Here is a 22778-nt window from a genome sequence, read left to right on the forward strand (position 1 = left end):
AAATGTCCAGTTTAGGAGTTTGACCTTGACAGGAGGAGTTCTAGGGGTCAGAGCAGAAGCAAAAGCCCAACGGGAATAAATGGGTAGAGAAAACTTGGAGACAGCTTTTCTTAACAACTCTAAAGGAGTTTTGCTGTGGCTGAGCAGAAAAAAAGGAGCAAGTGGCTGGAGGGGGAAGTGGATTCAAGAGAGTTTTTGGTTTTTAAGATGGGAGAAATAACATGATTTTATGGTGATGGGATGATCCAATCGGGGAAACTGCTGGAGCATTTAAGTGTTGGATTGATTCCTGTATGTTTCTGTGGGGAAAAGAGCCAAGAAGTTCATAGGTGAGCCTTTCCTATAAAACACCAAGCAGTTCATAGGTGAGCCTTTCCTATAAATTAGAAGTCAGACTTTTACTTACACAAATGAAAAGTGCATTATAAATAATCTATTTGTTGAGTGCCTACTGAGTGCCATTCGTGGTGTCAGGGACTTTGTATACATTATCCGGAAGCTTATTAACCATCCTGAACATCAGCTATCACTGTCACTATACTGTTAATGACATCGTTGCTAGGAGCTAAAACGACTTGGCCAACCAAAGCCATAGTGATCATAAATTAGTCTGCACTTTATTGTGCTCTTTCTTGCTGCTGTGAGTTCTGCGAGGGCCGACGACCTGCCTCTTTGTAAGCCCAGAGATTCACCCAGAACTTGGAAGAGGTTCACTCACACTCATTCGTGCGGAGATCGACTGAGGCCGCCCTGGGTCCAGTTGGTCCCTTTCCGTGGAAACACCCGCCGTTCACATCAGCATTGTTTTCATTGGTTGCAGCAACGAGAAAAACACGTTGGAAAATCTTGAAACTTTCAAGAGAAGTAACTGAAAGGAAATCAGTGCAAGTTAGTTTAAAATCCTCCGCTGAGGCCGTTCCCCAACAATTTTGCAAAACTGCTTTTCTGACGCATCAGGTACCTGCCCGCGGGCGAACTGTCGGGAGGAGGTGCGGTCACCTGGAGTTTCCCAGTAGAAACCTCACCGTCGGGCGAGGAAATCGTCGCTCGAGGACGTGTACCCACCCGCCCTCTTCCAGCTCATTAGGAAAGCCTGCCACAAGGTTTCTACCACGCGGCTGTAAACGCGGCTCCGAGAAGCTGGCGCCCCGTGTTGGGGCGACTAGCCAGACCCCTGCTGCAGCAGTAAAAGCCCCAACTGCAAACTGCCTGGCACCTTCACCGACTTCACTGCTCCGAGTCCCTCGGTGCCCGCCGCGGTAGTTACGAAGGGAGCCTGGGCACAGGACCGAGCCGCGTGGAGCCCACCACCGCGGCCCGAGGGGGACCGCACCCGGCGGCTGGGTGCCCGCAGCGCACCTTCCCTCCCTCGCCCTGGGGACCCGGCCGCGCCGACGCGCCAGGTGAGGAGGAGGCGGCGGCCGGCGGGGTGGAAGGGGCCGCGCAGGCTCCGCGCGTCCGGGCCGCATCCCCCGGGCGCTGCCTCCCCCGCCGCCGAGTTGGTCGCCGCCCGTTTGCGCGGCCGAGGGTTGTGGGCGGAGAGGAGGCAGTGGCCGCCGGGGCCAGGAGGGGCGCGCTAGCTGCGCACCGCGCGTGCAGAGTGGACGGGCGGCTGCGGCTGGAGCTGCGGCGGGGCCGGGGATCCGGGGCCGGAGGGAGGGTGGGAGGGAGGCGGGGCGAGGGCCAGGCGAGGGCCGCTGGGGCCGGCGGAGAGCGGCGGCGCGGAGGGAAGATGAGACGGTGAGTGGCTGCCGGGGACGCAGAGTTTCTTGCTTCTCTTGTAGGCTGCAGGGACAAAAGCCCGGGCTGGGGTTAGCAGAGCTCGGGCTGAGCAGCCTCTGGGGCCCCGAACCCCAAGAATGGGTGGACCTCGGTTGAGAGGATCCTGGGGAGGGAGTGGCGGGGTGGAAGAGCAGCTCACAGAACGGTTGTAGGAAACGGGAGGGATTTGGGGGAGCCGGAGGCAACTTTTGCCGAGAAGTCTGGACTACCCAAGGAGAGAGGGATCGGGATCTTGGGGCTAGAGCTGCTTTGTCGCCGTGGGCGGAGGAAAAAGAGTCCACTGCTGGACGGTATGGGCGCGGAATTCAGAAAAGACCCCCTCCCCCAAATATCTAGCTAGCTGCCCTCCTGGCTCACTTTGTTTCAAGAGTGGGGCACACTAGTTTGAACCGCCCAGAGACTCCAATTCCCATTTGGCCTTGGGTGCCCCCCCCAGATTTATGGTTGGGGCGGTCTCCGCACCCCTAGAGATAGCGGCTGGAAGTAGAGAATGTTTTGAACCCCTGTTTCACCCGCGCCCGGCACGGCCGAGGCGCAGCTGAAATGTTTGCTGGTACATTGAATAACTTAGTTCTAGCAGTCATCACTTACTAAAGCGCCGAGGACCTGGCTAACTCCCGCCACCGCCAGGAAATTAAAAGGCTGACAGGCTGTCGCTTCCAGACTTGGGGTTTCCTGTTTGAAAGAGCTTCGGAAGTCGAACCTGCTACCCATCTATCTACCTTTCTCATGTAAAAGCGGGAACTGCGCCCTCAGCCTTTTATGTCGGTAGACTATCCCGGGGCTGGAAGTCCTCTCGCCTGGCCCTGCCCTCATCCCTAGAAGTCTTCCTTCTGCTGCTCTAAAGAAGCTCTCAAGAATTCTAGAATGCACAGCTAGTCACAGCCAGACACAGCTGGGAGTGGAACTAGAAGAGGCGTAAAAATGTGGCTTGCTTTTAGTGTAAATATATGTCAGCCACATTTCCCTTCATTGTATGAATGTATTAATTACAGATATTTATTTTCAAGTATTGGACGCGTAACTTTAAGCTTCCTAGTTTGGCTTAATTTAGGCGTTTGAGATATGTCTCCGAGATTCTAACATCTGAATTCAACTGGGAGAGGTCTAAATGAAGTTCACAGTTTCAGAGTGTTAGTTAAACTTTTGCCCTGAGAGCTCTTGAATTCTTGGTTCCTGGTAGGGTAGCAACAGAGTAGTTGGATTTGGGATAAATAAACCTTTAGAGTTGCCCACTGTTTTAACAGAATGGCTACATCCCCGGTACCATTGCCCTCAATTGGGTAAATATTTGTTTGAATAAAGAGCTAAGGTTCTTTGAAAAGTAACAGTTGTGTCTATTCATGATTCCCTTTTCATATCCTGGGCTTAAGTTATTTAAAAGGTTTTGTGTTTTATTTTATTGTTTTCATTTTACATATTTAATGTGGCAATTTAAACATTATAAGCACTTGAGAAACTCTGTAAAGTCCCCAAAACGTTTAGAACTGGGGTTTCCTTTAAAAGTGAGGGGGAATAGAGCTTTTGATCTTAGTTGACTAGTGTAGCCTTCACCTCCTGAGACCCAGAGGTTTGCAAATCCTAGCCTTTTTCACAAATGAAAAAATGAGATGTTGGGCTAGGAGTAGCCATCATTTCAATTTGCAGGCTTCACTCTGTTTCATGCAACTGGCAGATGCTGTTCTTTTGGGCTGAGGACTGACTTTAGGGGGTGTCTCCTGGATCCCCATTTGAAGTGAGGGAGGAAAAGATACCTGGGAAATTCGCCTAAGAGCTTGCTACGTCCTGTCTTAAAGAACACCAGACGAAAGCTGGAACTCTTTAGCAACCTTTTCAGAAATATTTTATTTACTGGCTTTTGCACAAGAGAGGGAAGAAAAAGCTGAAGTGATTAAACCCACCACTGGATTTTGCTGTTTTCCTCAAAGCCCTGTTTTGAGGTCTGTACTGTAATGCAGGGGTTGATTCTGGAGTGCACCAGAGGACTTGCTGTGAAAAACGTGATTGCTTTTAAATACTTTTAAAGAGCAGTTGAGGTTATGACTCTGTATGCTAATTCTCAACCCTTAGCAGAAAGGCAGTTGGTTCTATGAATAACTTGGGAAGGCAGTGGCTTTGTACATCTTCCAAGTGGAATACATGTGCTTTATAAATCTGACTGTTAGATCTTGACGTACTTTACTTATTAACTGTGTAAATGTCATCTATTTGAAACAAAAACAACTTTTAAGTGACGTGCTTTATTATAAAGCCCTGGTATACCCAACAGCTGTGGTTCTGAATGGAGGTGGGTGGAGTGGGGGGTAATTTGCTCCCCAGGGGTTATTGGCCAGTGTCTGGAAACATTTTTGGTTGTCCCAACTGGGGGCAGGGGACAACCACAGTTGCCAACTGGGGCTGGCCTCTAGTGGGTAGAGGCCTCAGATGCTGTGTAATATCCTATAATGCACAGGACACACAAGCAATGAATACCTAGCCCCAAGCTCTTCACTAGGTTATTACCTTGAGGGCATATGTTAACAAGATTAGGGATCTTAATCTAATTTGGATCTTCAAGAAACTGACTGTATTCTTGCTCAACACAGAGACCTTTTTGTCTGCAGCAGATTCTTTTGTCCTTGGCATTAAGAGCCTTAATATACCATAGATGTGAAGGAACTTGTGTTCACTGACTTTGAGTTGGCTTAAAATTACAGAATTTTGGAGTGCTACAGTGCAAGGGAGCCTCAGAGATCACTGAGCTCAACTTTTTTGTTTTATAGACACAAAAACTGAGATGCCCAGAGATAGTGACTGGTAAAGTCTCAAGTGTGTTAGTGACAGATGTTAGTTTTAGATACAACCCAGGATTAGAGAATTTAGAAACTGATATTCAGGCAAATGTAAGTTTTTTAAAAAATGGACCTGACCCTTTGTGAGAATTTAGAGGTCACATTCTCTGTGAGGAAATAAATAAACTCTTTGATGGGGGAAGGGTAGAATTAGCCATGGTGACTGTGGAGCATATGCCTGGGTGTGTCAGCCCCAAGAAGAACATAATTCTATTGTGCGACCTGTGACACTCCATGTCTGGTGCCTGCACCATCCTTCCCATAGCAAAATGGGCAACAGATGGTTCCACATTCATAGCAGATGCTATGGTACAAAACAGAACATTTGAGACTTTTTGCCCCTCCCTGCCTTATGGGTTAAGAGTAGAGGGCATGAATGGATAGGGTTGTCTTGGACAGAAGAGAGGATGAGAGAGGCCTCCTGAATACACAGTTAAAAAAGACACCTGGCATGTAAGGAAATGAGCATGCTTTGGGGCAGTTGTGAGGGATATTCATAAGCTGATGAGTGGATATGTAAGATAAATGTGATATTTACGTAGAACTTGGGTTAGGAATCTGAAGACATTTAAGCTTGGCACTTCTTTGGGGGAATAGGGCAAAATAATAATGGGGGTAAAAGGAATCTCAAAAATCCTCTTATCTGAATCTGCTCACTTGGCTAGTGAGAACCTCCTAACTCCTGTTTCGTTGCACTTTCTTGTATAACCCCCAGTCTGTATCTTTCCATCTGTTTACTTAGTGGGGAAGAAAATGATAGTAATATAAAGTTTCTGTTCATTTTCTGGGAGAGTGTAAAAAGCATGTATTTGTGAATAGCTCTGCTTATAGAAAGGAGTTATCTCAAAGAGTTTTTGACGATCAGAAAAGTTGTGCACATACGGCTGCTCTCACATTTTACATTACTACAATTACCCATTAGTCCTGTGATTATGGATTTTAGTTGTGTGCTAAGTGGTCCTGCCATGGTAGTTATAATCTTCAAATCTGGGAGGTTCTGGAAATATAGGAGAAGTTTTTAGTGTGCCTTTCTTGGAAGAGCTCCGAACCTCGCTGTGGTAGGTTCTTATCATTTTGACAACTAGCCAGTGGGTGTACCTCAAAGCCGAGTACATAGTAGTATATTTAGAAATGATTCAGAAGTGATGACTTTTTAAAGAGGGCTGCTCTCTGCAGTAAAGGGGTATAGCACCCTTTTCACTACCTTTCGTGTAGTCATTCTTTTTTTTTTTTTTTTTTTTTGTCGTGTAGTCTTTCTTGTTACTTATCTTTCAGGCGATGGAAGAGAAGATGAGTTTGTTTTTTTATAATTGTTGGCTGGAAATATTTGTTGGCGTTTGATTAATGTGACTCTTATCTTTTGAAAGTGAATAAAACCAAAAAGGGTAGCTCAGGTTTTCAAATCCCTTCAAAATGAGTATTTAGTAAGGCAGAACTTGTTTCTGCCACCCAGAAATTCGGACCTTCTAAGGGTTAATTTGCAGAGTTGTTTTCATGATATTTAGGAATGTTTTTAGATGTTGAAAAGAAGGTTTGTGCTATATCTGCTTTAAAGGCAAGATTGTTATCTATAGCAGCTAATGATCAACAGGGGAAACCCAAGTATAAAAATCATTTTTATTGAAATTCAGTGGGAAGGCTAGGGGCTGGAGAAGCTTGCCAGACAAAGAAACAGGTAAATAAGGTATAGAGTAACAGGCTAAGTTATCTGGAGACTTTTTTGAGAGGTTTTTTACAAGAGATATTTGTTTTGCTTAGTGTGAGTGGGTTGAGTTTATTAGATGAACTCCTTTTCCTTACTTTGCAAGTTAAGGGGAAGAAAAAGTTTGTTCATGCCTATATTTAATATTGTTACCTCAAGCAGGGTCAGCTTTTTCCAAGATTTGCTGCTAAATCTAGAGTTCAGTGGAAATCAGTGTTGATCATCTTAGAATATTTTGTTTGCATGCAGCATGGGACCTCTCCAGATGGCGATGTGCTTGTGGAATCAGCATAAGGAATGGCAAAAAAGCTAAAAGTTACAATCTTTCTCCTCGATTTGTTTCTTGAGCAATGTATTGCTAAAACAAGGGCAGGTAAAAGCAAAGGAAAGCCAGCTTCTGCGTTCGTTTGTCCAGTTCAGATGCAGCCTGAGTAGTGCTTCATAGTCAAGAGATATTCAGAGGGGACTGGGAAGTGAGGTCTGGCTGCCACACTGCTTACATCATTGCAGAAGTAGGTTTTTGAAAACATATTTAGTAAGGAAATTGCAAGCCATGGGAATGTAGACAAAATATTTCTTATACATCATGCCGAATCAAATAGCCGTATTATATTACACTAACATAATTCTGACCAGGCCTTCTTCCCACTACGTTATGCTGAAATAATTTACCATGCCCTTGGAATGTCATGGGCAACCGCACCGGTGCAATCTTTTCCCATTTAGGTAGCTGCCACCTTATCACTAAAACATGTTTCTGTTCTGTAGTCATTTCCATTTCCTGCGTTGTATAACTGGCACTCCTGTGTTGTTGTGTTTTTTTTGTTTTTTTTTTTTTGCGGTACGCAGGCCTCTCACTGCTGTGTCCTCTCCCGCCGCGGAGCACAGGCTCCAGACGCGCAGGCTCAGCGGCCATGGCTCACGGGCTCAGCCGCTCTGCGGCATGTGGGATCCTCCCGGACCGGGGCACGAACCCGTGTCCCCTGCATCGGCAGGCGGACTCTCAACCACTGTGCCACCAGGGAAGCCCTGGCACTCCTGTGTTATTTAACCTGTGTCTATGGGAGCCTAGAACGTTGGAGCAGAAAGAACATCTAGTTCACCCTCACCATTTTAAATATGGAGAAACCTCTGCTAAAACAAGGTGAAGATGGGCCAAGGGATTTGCTCTGGCTCTTTCTTCTGTTGGTTATTTTGGCAGAACCAGGACTAGGGTCGGGTATCCTGACTCATGTTCCTGGCAGTCTGTCCCGTATTTTTTGCGCTAGATTGGCCATTACAATAAAAATAACATCCTAATGTAACCATTTCCTTTATTAGGGCTTTTGGTCAGATATAAAAAACAGCGTTGATTAAATTTAGTGTAGTCAGTTGTTTCTGACCTCTGCTGGTTCAAGTCCTTTTTCCTTTTCCTTCCAAGCAAAATAAATGGTTAAAAAAGGTAGATCGGGGCTTCCCTGGTGGCTCAGTGGTTGAGAGTCCGCCTGCCGATGCAGGGGACACGAGTTCGTGCCCTGGTCCGGGAGGATCCCACATGCCAAGTAGCGGCTGGACCCGTGAGCCATGGCCGCTGAGCCTGCGCGTCCGGAGCCTGTGCTCCGCAACGGGAGAGGCCACAGCAGTGAGAGACCAGCGTACCGCAAAAAAAAAAAAAAAAAAAAAAAAAAAAAAAAAAAAAAAAGGTAGGTCACAGCAAAGGGAAATATTGTCTATAACACCCACTTTGCGTAACCTACAGTTAAGTAATGAAGAGATGGTATCATTATTGTTTTGTTTTGTTTACTTTATAGTATTTTTAAAACCCATCCACTCAGTTTTTGAGTTAAAGGGAAAAACATGACCATGGGTGAGGTGGTCACCTTGTGTTTGTTCCATCCATCCTGAGCCTACTTATCCCCTGACTATTCCCAGTTCATAAGTATTGGGTAAGGGAATGGAGAATAGTACGTTTGGATTTGGTGAATGTTACTTTCACAAAACAGAAGATGACTCTGAAGAGAATGTATGTTGATCGGTAGCGTGGAATGGGGACAGGATGCTGTAAAGATCAGAGTTTGCTCCCACCAACTCTCAGCTTCCAATTCCAGCCCATAGGGGTGGTTTCAGGGTCAAGAGAGAGCATCTTCATCCCCATGTGATCCCAGAGTCAATATTTTTCTTGCATAAATTGGTTTTAGAGAATGCTTTTTCCTGGAGTACCCCTCTGCTTCAGGAAGTAAATCTGAAGCACACGTGCAAACAGACATTCAAGACCTCCAACTTAGTTATTCCATGACTCTCTGCTTCTTGGCTTTGTCTCACTGTGGTGATCACATAAAACAGGAGGATTCTTCAGAGGCTACAGTCAGAATCACCTAAACCCGGGGCTGAATTATGCCAATGATCAGGAATAAGATACATCTGGAAATATTTGCTTTACTTGGGAAAATTTTAGAAACCTTTATCTTCAACTAAAGCTATCTTAGGATTCTATAAAGAACCCTGAAAATATGGGTCTGTAATTTCCTACCTAAAGAACTCTCCCACTTGCAGAGAAGCCATCACATAATTTAAGAATCTATAAAGTATGTTGGTTTCTGTCTTAGCATAAATATGGAAGAGTGTGTGTGTGTGTGTTTTAATGGTTTTTTGAGGCTGAAATTCTTCAAGATATGGCAGGTTTGTTAGTTTTTGTGTTTACATTTTAACTTTCTGAAGAGGTGGGTTTTATTTGAATATGCATAGTAATGAAATTTAGCTACTGTGACCTACCATTATCTTGCAAGTATCCAAAATATAATGGCCTGATACTTGTAATCTAGACAATGCATTTCCTTTCAGATTTCTCCAAGGTACTTAAAAAAAAAACAAAAACCCGCTTTTAGGAGCTTAATGCAATATGATAGAGGGTTAGTATTTCGTACTTTAAAAAAAATCAGCCAGGAGCCACTGTATGAACACATCCTTCTTTGTAAACTGAGCCACTATCGTTTTTAAGTCAGTATATATTCTTATATTTTTATTCATATTGGTTTTCGGGATACAAACATCTTTTACTTTTTAAATATTTTTATTATGGAAAATTTTAAACATACATAAAAATTAAAAGAATAATGCAGTGAAATCTCATGTACCCATCATTCAGTTTCAACAGTTACCTACATATGCTAATGTTGTTTCATCTGTAGACCTTACTTCCCTCCAAACATAGATTGTTATAAAGCAGATTCCAAATATTGTAGTATTTTATTCATAAAAAAATTTAAAATATAAATCTAAGAGCTTAGGATTTTTAAAAAATACAGCAAATCATTATCACACCTAAAAAAAAAAATGGCAGTAATTAAAATCTTTTTTCCAGTCAGTATTCAGATTCTCTGATTGTCACATAAAATTTTTGTTTAATAGTTGGATTGTTCAAAACAGGATCCAAACAAGGTCTACATATTGCATTTAATTGTTAATTGGTGTATCTCCTGGCTCTTTTTAAATCTAGAACAGTTCCTGCTCTTATTTTTTTCCTTGCCATTTGCTGCTTGAAGACATTGGTTATTTTTCTGTAGACTTCCCCATGTTTTAGATTTAAGTGATACTGTCTCCATAGTGTTGTTTGATGTATTCCTCTGTTCTTTGTATTTTCTGTAATCAGAGACACCATGCTTTTTTTTTTTAATAAATGTATTTATTTATTTATTTATTTTTGGCTGTGTTGGGTCTTCGTTGCTGCACACGGGCTTTCTCTAGTTGCAGCGAGCGGGGGCTACTCTTGGCTGTGGTGCATGGGCTTCTCATTTCAGTGGCTTCTCTTGTTGCGGAGCATGGGCTCTAGGCGCACGGGCTTCAGTAGTTGTGGCACTCAGGCTCAGTAGTTGTGGCTTGTGGGCTCTAGAGCACAGGCTCAGTAGTTGTGGCACAGGGGCTTAGTTGCTCCGCAGCATGTGGGATCTTCCCAGACCAGGGCTTGAACCCGTGTCCCTTGCATTGGCAGGCGGATTCTTAACCACTGCGCTACCAGGGAAGTTTGGAGACAGCATGCTTTTAATTTGAGAACTTCCCTACCACATCATTCTGTAAAACTTAATTTATGATATATATATATATATATATATTTATTACATTCATATTGTGCCTCCTTCAAATATTGCTAAAGCTGTTTTATAAATTTTATTTATTTATACAGCAGGTTCTTATTAATCTATTTTATACATATCAGTGTATACCTGTCAATCCCAATCTCCCAACTCATCCCACCACATCCCCACCCCCCGCTTTCCCCCCTTGGTGTCCATACGTTTGTTCTCTGCATCTGTGTCTCTATTTCTACCCTGCAAACCGGTTCATCTGTACCATTTTTCTAGATTTCACATATATGCGTTAATATACAATATTTGTTTTTCTCTTTTTGACTTACTTCACTCTGTATGACAGTTGCTAGGTCCATCCACATCTCTACAAATGAGCCAATTTCGTTCTTTTTAAGGTTGAGTAATATTCCATTGTATATATGTACCACATCTTCTTCATCGATTTGTCTGTCGATGGGCATTTAGGTTGCTTCCATGACCTGCTGTTGCTGCAATGAACATTGGGGTGCATGTGTCTTTTTTCCTTTTTTTTTTTTTAACATCTTTATTGGAGTATAATTGCTTTACAATGTTGTGTTAGTTTCTGCTGTACAACAAAGTGAATTAGCTATATGTATACATACATCCCCATATCCTCTCCCTCTTGCGTCTCCCTCCTAGCTTCCCTATGCCACCCCTCTAGGTAGTCACAAAGCACTGAGCTGATCTCGCTGTGCTATGTAGTTGATTCCCACTAGCTATTTATTTTACATTTGGTAGTGTGTATATGTCAATGCAACTCTTTCACTTCGTCCCAGCTTACCCTTCCCCCCCGCCCCGTGTCTGCAAGTACATTCTATCCGTCTGCATCTTTATTCCTGTCCTGCTCCTAGGTTCATCACAACCATTTTTTTTTACATTCCATGTATATGTGTTAGCATACAGTATTTGTTTTTCTCTTTCTGACTTACTTCACTCTGTATGACAGACTCTAGGTCCATCCACCTCACTACAAATAACTCAGTTTCATTCCTTTTTATGGCTGAGTAATATTCCATTGTATCTATGTACCACATCTTCTTTATCCATTTGTCTGTCAGTGGGCATTTAGGTTGCTTCCATGACCCGGCTATTGTACATAGTGCTGCAATGAACATGGGGATGCATGTGTCTTTTTGAGTTATGGTTTTCTCTGGGTATATGCCCAGTAGTGGAATTGCTGGGTCATATGGTAATTCTATTTTTAGTTTTTTAAGGAACCTCCATACTGTTCTCCATAGTGGCTGTATCAATTTACATTCCCACCAACAGTGCAAGAGGGTTCCCTTTTCTCCACACCCTCTCCAGCATTTGTTGTTTGTAGATTTTCTGATGATGCCCATTCTAAGTGGTATGAGGTGATACCTCATTGTAGTTTTGGTTTCCCTTTCTCTAATAATGAGTGATGTTGAGCAGCTTTTCATGTGCCTCTTGGCCATCTGTATGTCTTCTTTGGAGAAATGTCTGTTTAGGTCTTCTGCCCATTTTTTGATTGGGTTGTTTGTTTTTTTAATATTGAGCTGCATGAGCTGCTTATATATTTTAGAGATTAATCCTTTGTCCATTGATTGATTTGCAAATATTTTCTCCCATTTTGAGGGTTGTCTTTTCATCTTGTTTATAGTTTCCTTTGCTGTGCAAAAGCTTTTACGTTTCATTAGGTCCCATTTGTTTATTTTTGTTTTTATTTCCATTACTCTAGGAGGTGTGTCAAAAAAGATCTTGCTGTGATTTGTGTCAAAGAGTGTTCTTCCTATGTTTTCCTCTAAGAGTTTTATAGTGTCCGGTCTTACATTTAGGTCTTTAATCCATTTTGAGCTTATTTTTTTGTATGGTGTTAGGGAGTGTTCTCATTTCATTCTTTTACATGTAGCTGTCCAGTTTTCCCAGCACCACTTCTTGAAGAGACTGTCTTTTCTCCATTGTATATCCTTGCCTCCTTTGTCATAGATTAGTTGATCATAGGTGTCTGGGTTTATCTCTGGGCTTTCTATCCTGTTCCATGGATCTATATTTCTGTTTTGGTGCCAGTACCTTACTGTCTTGATTACTGTAGCTTAGTAGTATAGTCTCAAGTCAGGGTGTCTGATTCCTCCAGCTCCGTTTTTTTCCCCTCAAGATTGCTTTGGCTATTCAGGGTCTTTTTTATCTCCATACAAATTATGCAGTTTTTTGTTCTAGTTCTGTATAAAATGACATTGGTAATTTGATAGGGATTGAATTGAATCTGTAGATTGCTTTGTGTAGTATAGTCATTTTCACAGTATTGATTCTTCCCATCTAAGTACATGGGATATCTCTCCATTTGTTTGTGTCATCTTTGATTTCTTTCATCAGTGTCTTATAGTTTTCTGAGTACAGGTCTTTTACCTCCTTAGGTAGGTTTATTTCTAGGTTTTTTATTCTTTTTCCTGCAATGGTAAATGGGAGTTTTTCCCTAATTTCTCTTCCTGATCTTTTGTTGTTAGTGTATAGGAATGCAAGAGATTTCTGTGTATTAATTTTGTATCCTGCAACTTTACCAAATTCATTGATTAGCTCTAGTAGTTTTCTGGCAACATCTTTAGCATTCTCTATGTATAGTATCATGTCATCTGCAAACAGTGACGGTTTTACTTATTCTTTTCCAGTTTGGATTCCTGTTGTTTCTTTTTCTTCTCTGATTGCTGTGGCTAGGACTTCCAAAACTATGTTGAATAATAGTGGCAAAAGTAGACATCCTTGTCTTGTTCCTGATCTTAGAGGAAATGCTTTCAGTTTTTTACCATTGAGAATGATGTTTGCTGTGGATTTGTCATATATGGCCTTTATTATGTTGAGGTATGTTCCCTCTGTGCCCACTTTCTGGAGAGTTTTTATCATGAAAGGGTGTTGAATTTTGTCAAAAGCTTTTTCTGCGTCTATTGAGATGATCATATGGTTTGTATTGTTCAATTTGTTAATATGGTGTATCACATAGATTGATTTGCGTATATTGAAGAATCCTTGCATCCCTGGGATAAATCCCACTTGATCATGGTGTATGATCCTTTTAATGTGTTGTTGGATTCTGTTTGCTAGTATTTTGATGAGGATTTTTTCATCTATATTCATCAGTGATATTGGTCTGTAATTTTCTTTTTTTGTAGTATCTTTGTCTGGTTTTGGTATCAGGGAGATAGTGATGGTGATGGTGGCCTCATAGAATGAGTTTGGAAGTGTTCCTTCCTCTGCAGTTTTTTGGAAGAGTTTGAGAAGAATGGGTGTTAGCTCCTGTCTATATGTTTGATAGAATTCACCTGTGAAGCCATCTGGTCCTGGACTTCTGTTTGTTGGAAGATTTTTTTTTTTTTTTTTTTTTTTGCTGTACGCGGGCCTCTCACTGTTGTGGCCTCTCCCGTTGCAGAGTGCAGGCTCCAGACGCGCAGGCTCAGTGGCCATGGCTCATGGGCCCAGCCGCTCCGCGGCATGTGGGATCTTCCCAGACCGGGGCATGAACCCATGTCCCCTGCATCGGCAGGCGGACTCTCAACCACTGCGCCACCAGGGAAGCCCTGTTGGAAGATTTTTAATCACAGTTTCAATTTCGTTCCTTGTGATTGGTCTGTTCATGTTTTCTATTTCTTCCTGGCTCAGTCTTGGAAGGTTATACCTTTCTAAGAATTTGTCCATTTCTTCATGGTTGTCCATTTTATTGGCATAGAGTTGCTTGTAGTAGTCTCTTATGATGCTTTGTATTTCTTCAGTGTCCATTGTAACTTCTCCTTTTTCATTTCTAATTTTATTGACTTGAGTCCTCTCCCTCTTTTTCTTGATGAGTTTGGCTAAAGGTTTATCAATTTTGTTTATCTTCTCAAAGAACCAGCTTTTAGTTTTATTGATCTTTGCTCTTGTTTTCTTTGTTTCTATTTCATTTATTTCTGCTCTGATCTTTATGATTTCTTTCCTTTGACTGGCTTTGGATTTTGTGTGTTCTTTTTCTAGTTGCTTTAGGTGTAAGGTTAGATTGTTTATTTGAGATTTTTCTTGTTTCTTGAGGTAGGATTGTATTGCTATATACTTCCCTCTTAGAACTGCTTTTGCTGCATCCCATAGGTTTTGGATCGTCGTGTTTTTGTTGTCATTTGTTTCTAGGTATTTTATTATTTGTCCTTTGATTTCTTCAGTGATCTCTTGGTTATTTAGTAACGTATTGTTTAGCTTCCATGTGTTTCTGTTTTTTACATTTTTTTCCCCTTGTAATGGATTTCTAATCTCATAGGGTTGTGGTTGGAAAAGATGCTTGAGATGATTTCAGTTTTCTTAAATTTAGTGAGGCTTGATTTGTGACCCAAGATGTGATCTATCCTGGAGAATGTTCTGTGTGCACTTGAGAAGAAAGTGTAATCTGCTGTCTTCTGATGGAATGTTGTATAAATATCAATTAAATCTATCTGGTTTATTGTGTCATTTAAAGCTTGTTTTTCCTTATTCATTTTATGTCTGGATGATCTCTCCATTGGTGTTAGTGGGCTGTTAAGGTCTCCCACTGTTATTGTGTTACTGTTGATTTCCTCCTCTATAGTTGTTAGTGTTTGCCTTATGTATTGAGGTGATCCTATGTTGGGTGCATAAATATTTATAATTGTTATATCTTCTTCTTGAATTGATCCCTTGATCATTATGCAATGTCCTTCCTTGTCTCTTGTAACATTCTTTATTTTAAAGTCTGTTTTATGTGATATGAATATTGCTCCTCCAGCTTTTTTTAATTTTCCATTTGCACAGAATATCTTTTTCCATCCCCTACTTTTAGTCTGTATATGTCCCTAGGTCTGAAGTGGGTTTCTTTTAGACAGCACATAGATTGGTCTTGTTTTTGTATCGTTTCAGAGAGCCTGTGTGTTTTGGTTGAGCATGTAATCCATTTACATTTAAGGTAATTATCAATATGTATGTTCCTATTACCATTTTCTTAATTTGGGGGGGTTTGTTTTTGTAGGTCCTTTTCTTCTCTTGTGTTTCCCACTTAGAGAAGTTCCTTTAGCATTTGTTGTAGAGCTGGTTTGGTGGTGCTGAATTATCTTAGCTTTTGCTTGTCTGTAAAGCTTTTGATTTCTCCATCAAGTCTGAATGAAATCCTTGCCGGGTAGAGTAATCTTGCTTGTAGTTTCTTCCCTTTCATCACTTTAAGTATATCATGCCACTCCCTTCTGGCTTGTAGAGTTTCTGTTGAGAAATCAGCTGTTAACCTTGTGGGAGTTCCGTTTTATGTTATTTGTCATTTTTCCCTTGTTGCTTTTAATAATTTTTCTTTGTCTTCAATTTTTTTACTATGTGTCTCAGTGTGTTTCTCCTTGGGTTTATCCTGCCTGGGACTCCCTGCACTTTCTGGGTTTGGGTGGCAATTTACTTTCTCATGTTAGGGAAGTTTTCACTCATAATCTCTTCAAATATTTTCTCAGGTCCTTCCTCTCTCTCTTCTCCTTCTGGGATCCCTATAATGTGAATGTTGTTGCATTTAATGTTGTCCCAGATGTTTCTTAGGCTGTCTTCATTTCTTTTCATTCTTTTTTCTTATTCTGTTCCACAGCTGTGAATTCCACCATTCTGTCTTCCAAGTCAGTTGTCCATTCTTCTGCCCTAGTTATTCTGTTATTGATTCCTTCTAGTCTATTTTTCATTTCAGTTATTGTATTGTTAATCTCTGTTTGTTCTTCTAATTGTTTGTTCTTTTATTCTTTCAGGTCTTTGTTAAATATTTCTTGCATCTTCTTGATCTTTGCCTCCATTCTTTTTCCGAGGTCCTGAATCATCTTCACTATCATTATTCTGAATTATTTTTCTGGAAGGTTGCCTATCTCCACCTCATTTATTTTTTTTTGTGTGGGGGGGTTATCTTGTTCGTTCATTGGTACATAGTCCTCTGTCTTTTTATTTTGTCTTTCTTTCTGTGAGTGTGGTTTTCATTCCACAGGCTGCAGAATTGAAAAGCTGTTTTAATAATGATATAAACACAAATGTGAGTCCAATTGGTAAAGGTCACATCTTGAATGGTTAGATAAAAGTCCGGAGTTTTGCAAGTGGGAAGGGAATTTGAATGACCCAAATGTTGTTTGAGGTTTTTCCTGCTTTCTGTCCTTCTTCCCCTGCCTTCCTCACAGGCTGAAAAGAGTTATCACAGGAAGCATGCAGCCAAATTCCTTGGGTAGTCTAAAGTATATTTAAAGTTCAGGCAGACAAGTCTTATTCAAGGGACTAGCACAAAATTGTTTAAACTCCCTATAATTGATGTTTTACCCTCTTTACAAGAGTCCTCTAAGATCCTTAAGAATTCTTAATATAAAACAATCTAGACTTATTTAAAAGGAACCTCTGTCACAGGAGATAAAGATCCTCATTTGAATATGGTGTTTGCTATTGACTGTGATTACCTTTAGGAACCATTGGATGCCATCTGGACTTCTTTTGACAGAGCTTAGACTTCAGTGGGCTGGAGATGACAGAAAGGAATGGTATTATGGGGTAGACTGATTTATTGTGATAGGAAGAAGCTGAAACTTTTTTTTTTTTTTTTTTTTTACTTTTTGTCATCACTTCTTCCATCTCTCATTTCCTCCCCCTATTCCCCATCACGCCCCAGTCCCTTCTGTGCTCCCTTCCTCCCTGTGGCATCATCTGATACTTTTGTTTTTTCCTTAATGGTCTTCCTTACCTCTTCTTTTAGTTGTTTTCAGAACATAATAAAGTAAAAATTCAAAAGGGAAAACAAGAAAACCAAGGAAGGAACTGTGTAATCAGTGTCATGAGATCATATCAGCATTCCAGTGGTCCTCCCTTTCTCCCCAGCCTGCCATGCATCACCCCGACACCTGGCAAATTCTGAGGATTCCTCAACTTGCCTGTGTTCTGAAGATCCTCCTGTGGCAGTCACAAAGTCTTCGTGCCTTTTAGACTGCTATGGGCATGTGGGCAGTGTATGTCTGTCTCTGTGTGTCTGTGAATGTGTCTGTCTGCATACAGTAAGATTTACTGTTGTAACAGGCTCAGTCTGCAAGAACAAAACATCCTCCTTATTCTTGGGTCTTTTTGAGAGATAAAAATGCCCTCCTTGGAGATTATCATGTATCTACATATATCTAGTAGATAATAATTATTTTGTTCAAAAAGGCTGACCTTTAAATGACAGAGAACATGGCGCAAGGAATGAGGAATGAGGATCCATTTGCTGCTCTGTTTATTTGCAAAAAACCAATAAGGGCTCAGTGTCCACTAACAGAAGTTTGGTTTTTTGGTTTTTGTTTTTTTCTTCCCTGCGCTGAGACGTAAAATCTTGAGTGTGGAGGAAGGGTTTAAAGGAACAGAGTTTAGGAGGCCAGGTTGCATGAATGGGAGATGAAGTTCTGTGGGGATGGATGTTGAGACAGTGGGAAGGTCCAGATTTAGGGATGCTTGCAAAACCTGTGCATGGGTGCTTCTCTGGTGGTGCAGTGGTTAAGAATCCACCTGCCAATGCAGGGGACATGGGTTTGAGCCCTGGTCTGGGAAGATCCCACATGCCGCGGAGCAACTAAGCCTGTGCGCCACAACTACTGAGCCTGCGCTCTAGAGCCCATGTGTCGCAACTACTGAAGCCCATGCGCCTAGAGCCCGTGCTCTGCAACAAGAGAAGTCACCGCAATGAGAAGCCCACACACCACAACAAAAAGTAGCCCCCGCTCTCCACCACTAGAGAAAGCCCCACACAGCAACAAAGAACCAAAGCAGCCAAAATAAATAAGTAAAATAAACAAATTAAAAAAAACCCAAAACCTGTGTGTAGGAGGGGATATTTGAAGAAGAGAGCATCTGGGAAGGTGTTTGCCAGTGGGTGTGGGGTTGTGTGGAGAGATGTGGCTTGTGTGTAGAAAAGCAGGAGGCTGAGGATTTAGTGATGAAAGGAGATATTTGTGAAAAAGGAGGGTATATTTGCAAAGGTGGAGTTGAGAGGACTGAGGGTTTGTTTAACTGAGGATGGTGTTTGGATAACGGAGGGTGGGGAAAACAGGCTGCTTTTGGATTTCTGAAACGAGAATATTGCTAGAGAAGGACGTGGTTGTTCCTGAAGCTTCTAAGTAGTTCCCCTCCCCCTTCATCATGTTTTCATGTTGGGATTAGTGGGAAAAGAGGGAGGTTTTTGTGTCCACTGTTCTCCATTCTTAAGCTTGGAGTTTGGGGCTGAAATAGATTTCTTAGTTTTTCCTATTCAGTCCTCTAAAAGCTTCTTCCCTCAGGCACCACTGGTCACCACAGAATTCGCCCCCTCCCCTCCACTTCCCCAATGGCACTGCTTCTGACACACTGCTCTAAGCTGGTGTCTGAATTCAATTATGTGTCATCAGTACGTGCTTTAAAACATTGCCATACCGTAAACATCAGTGCTGAAGGAGGCCAGCCTGTGGACCACCAGTGTGCTGAGAGAGTTTGAAACACCGGGCATCAACCACTGTCTGTGGCAAAATAGGCTCCCAGAGCCAGCACCTCAGCTCTAAGGCCCCTCATAAGAACAATAGAGACTCAAACTTTTTCATAAAGTGGACATTTTAACCTAAACCCTCCTGATTTTTTTTTAAGATTCTTTTTCTGAATTTGCTTCTGTAATCTACATCCATCCCCTTTCCCCAGCAATATGAAAAGATTTCCACTTTCCTATCACTTGCTTTTGCACTCCCCCCTATGATTAATTCCTGCTATATTGGATGATCCTGAGAAGTGTTTGTGCACGGCGATGTAAAATGACAAGTAAAGTGTTGTATAATTTAAGAATCCTCCAAACTCTTGGTATAAATTACCTGGAAAACTGCATTTATATATATAGGCCAGACTTTAAGACTCCTACTTCTAATGCAACACACACAGAGCAACACAGTAAATACTTCATTTTAATTTGTTCATTTTTTTAAAACTTTGCTCCCTGGGTATGTATTCATTATCTTGAAACTAAGATCCCTACAACTCTGGCCATCAGAGTGCTCTGAAGTCACCATTAGTGACTTACAGTTTGGATGGGATTAGCTTCACGGTGGTGTTATTTGGTACAAATGGAGCAGGAGAATTATATTTTAAAACATATACCAGCATTGTGCCAAAGAGGAAAGGATCTACCAAGAAACTTTCAAACATGATCCCTGAGATTAGTTTTTCCAATAATTTTCTTCTTAATGGAGAATGTACCGTGACTTTCCGTGGTACCTTCCAGAGATTTCTAAATGACTCCTGGCATTTTCTAATCGACAGTGAGATGATATACGTTTCAGGTGATAAAATAACAAGAGAGCTCTGGAGGGATTAAATTTATGGATTGCAAAGTAAGCCCAAATGTTTCAACACACATTAACTTCTTTCCTGTTTAGACGACCCGGTGTTGTCTCTTCTTTCAGATGGGCACCAGATGCCTTCTTCCCTTCTCCACACCGGTTCTGTTTCTGTGCGTATGCGTGCAGTATATGGAGCCATTAGTGCCCTTGGGGCTGTTTTGCTTCCACAATAACATAATGCAGTGATTTTATCATTTCCCTGAGACTTCTTTTTCTTTACATAAAATGTACAGGAAAGCAAAAAGAAACACACCAGCGGAGATCAAGAAGCCAGGCTAGGGCTTCCCTGGTGGTGCAGTGGTTGCGAGTCCGCCTGCCGATGCAGGGGACACGGGTTCGTGCCCCGGTCCGGGAGGATCCCACATGCCGCGGAGCGGCTGGGCCCGTGAGCCGTGCCCACTGAGCCTGTGCGTCCGGAGCCTGTGCTCCGCAACGGGAGAGGCCACAGCAGTGAGAGGCCCGCGTACCGCAAAAAAAAAAAAAAAAGAAGCCAGGCTAGAAACCTCGGAGAATTCCTCACCTTTCTTACACGCGTTAACACAGACCTCTCTCCGGCCGCCCTCCCTCTTGTGTGTCACCTTGACAGCACCTCTTGCAGTTGCCCTTTCACCTCCCACAGCCCTAATTCTTCCTCTGCTTTCCTTTCCTAACCTCAGCTGCAGTCTCCAATACATTGTCTGCAGGGCTCCATCGCGTTGCCGTCTCCCTCACTGCTGGGGAATTAAACCCAGTCTCTCCCATTGTATCCTCTGCCCTCCTGCCTCTACTCTCCTTGCCTTCGCTCTCATCCGCATTCAGAGTACATTACCGCTTCCGGTTCTACATTTCCGTATGCTCTTCCCACCTCTAGGCCTCCACTCGTGTGATCTCATCCTCAATGAAAAGAACACCCTGGAACTGGGGAAGGAGAGAGAGGTATCATGAACCATTATTGTCACTCCTAGGGTCAGAAAGACCACCTGTGTGATTCCCCATCTTTTGAGTTGAATTGATTTATGGGATGAAGAGACCTCAACTTGACACAAGTATACATACGTATGTACTCAGCTATGACCTGTAAACTCAGCTTCAGGAAAATGAGTGAATTGCATGTTTATACTTGATAAATATTTAAGTGTACAACTTTTTACACATCCTTAACAGACCCAATAAGGTTGAACTGAAAAACCAGGGTATCAGACATGAATATCTTAAAATATTCTCTGGAATGTTCTTCCATCCAGATCATCTGTAGCTTTCTTCTGCAATATGTGTGGTGGAGAAATGTTGCATGGCTGTTTCTCAGATGGGGTTTATTAGTTGCAAATGTCCTGCTTGTCTCTTCCCTAGAGACTGTAAAGCTGATCTTTCAGCTAGTACTACTGTGGAATATTTTGGTGTTGTATTTTGTTTGGCCAACTAAACTGCGTCAAAAATTACATTTTTGGCGGTAGCGGGTTTTGGCTGAGCTGCAAGGCACGCGGGATCTTAGTTACCTGACCAGGGATCGAACCTGTGCCCCCTGTAGTGGAAGCACGGAGTCCTAACTACTGGACCCCCAGGGAATTCCCAATAATTAAATTTTTTGATTAAAAAAAAAGTGTATGTGAGGAGGAGAGAGGCACCAAGTGTTGCCACCCTGTAGGGTAGTAAGAATACCCTATAGTAGTTTGATACTATGTAGTTTTGTTGGAAGAGGGAAGGGTATTTGGTAATATTTTGTTTGGGTGATTAAGTAGCATTTGCAACTGCAAACCAGTTGAAATACATTAATACATTTTATCATCTAAAATGACATTAATGTCCTATGCTGCTGAGTCAAAAATTAAACTTTTAAGTATCCTTTTTGACATAAACCCTCAATTCTGTACCGTTAGAGCAAATATTGAAAATGCTGAGTTTGGGCTCAGTGCTTAGCTTCTGACTTCCATTTAACAGCATCTGCTCTGCCTTGCTTTCTGGATGGCTAACTCTGCATTATCTTAGCTCTGTTTCCTATTTTGTACGCACTACTTTATAACCAAAGTCTTCCCCACTAACTGGCTTTAATTCTTTTCTTGTTATTCTAACATCTCACTTATGGATTTCCCTTTGTATCCTTATCTAAAATATCCTAAATGGTTGGAGGATTGCTGTCCAATTTAAACCACACTTAAGATAGGCATAGACTTGGACCCCAGAGGGCATATCTTACATGGTGATGGAGATGGGAGAGGATTTAGAGAACTATGAGGGAGAAATACATAGTTATTAAATATAGAAAATAACTGTTGCTTTTTTCCTACACAATTTTTGTTATTAATTCTGTCAGAGACAGGATGTTTGCTGGATGTACCAGTAGTCTGACCTTAGATGAGCTTGAGATTTTGTTTATATTTTTAAAACCACAAAATTTTAGGTGTGGAGGTGGCTTTATGCTACCATTGGATAATACCCATCAGATTCCCTTTCTTCAATAGGACTTAACTCCATTGTCATTTCTTTCTATGATAACTTCCCCAGACTACCAGTCTTACTGGGTTAGCCCCTCTCCATGCTCCTTTACCGATCTGTCAATCAATCATTTATTAATGCATGCATCACACCATATAGCATTTATTCATATGTGTGTTTTCCCCTTTGGACTGTAAGCTATGTGAAGGCAGGAAATGGTATCTTTGACCACATATTTTCCAGGGCCTAGCTTAAAGCCTGGTTTATAGTAGGCACTTAATGAAGATTAACACCTTCATATAACACACAACTCCCAAATCTCACTGGCTTAAGACAATCTTGGATCGGCAAAGACCCTGCTCTCTATTGCCCTCACTGAGGGAGGTAGGCTAAGGAAGCCTCTACAGACCTGGATGCAAGTGAGTCATCTTAGCAGGGGATGGAATCATGCTCCAGCTCTTGATGTTTCAGCTTGGAACTGACATGTCACTTTCTCTCCTATTTCATTGATCAAAGCATGGGACATAGCCACACCTAATGTCATGGGAATGAGGAAGAACAGCACTGTTTTGTTTCTGAAAGGAGAGAACAGGAATAATAGTGAGCAACACTAGTTACTATTAAGCCAAAGTCTGATACATGGTAGGCACTTAAT

General features: G+C 41.9%; 1 protein-coding gene across 19 annotated transcripts in view; it reads left to right on the forward strand.

Moving 5' to 3' along the window:
* Window positions 1–1200: 1200 nt before the first annotated feature.
* PHLDB2 (pleckstrin homology like domain family B member 2) overlaps window positions 1201–22778 on the forward strand; it is a 130749-nt gene continuing 109171 nt past the window's right edge. For 9 of the 19 annotated variants that reach the window (XM_081234064.1, XM_081234079.1, XM_081234082.1 and 6 more), the window contains exon 1: window positions 1649–1740. The gene's annotated coding sequence lies outside the window, so the exon portion shown is untranslated. Of the gene's footprint in view, window positions 1404–1648; window positions 1741–20561; window positions 20627–20647; window positions 20747–22778 lie in introns of those variants that run through there. The other 10 variants (XM_081234071.1, XM_081234072.1, XM_081234073.1 and 7 more) reach the window with 7 other exon arrangements.

The sequence above is a fragment of the Mesoplodon bidens genome (genome assembly GCF_964165515.1).
Source record: "Mesoplodon bidens genome assembly, chromosome: 5".
NCBI classification, from domain to species: domain Eukaryota; kingdom Metazoa; phylum Chordata; class Mammalia; order Artiodactyla; family Ziphiidae; genus Mesoplodon; species Mesoplodon bidens.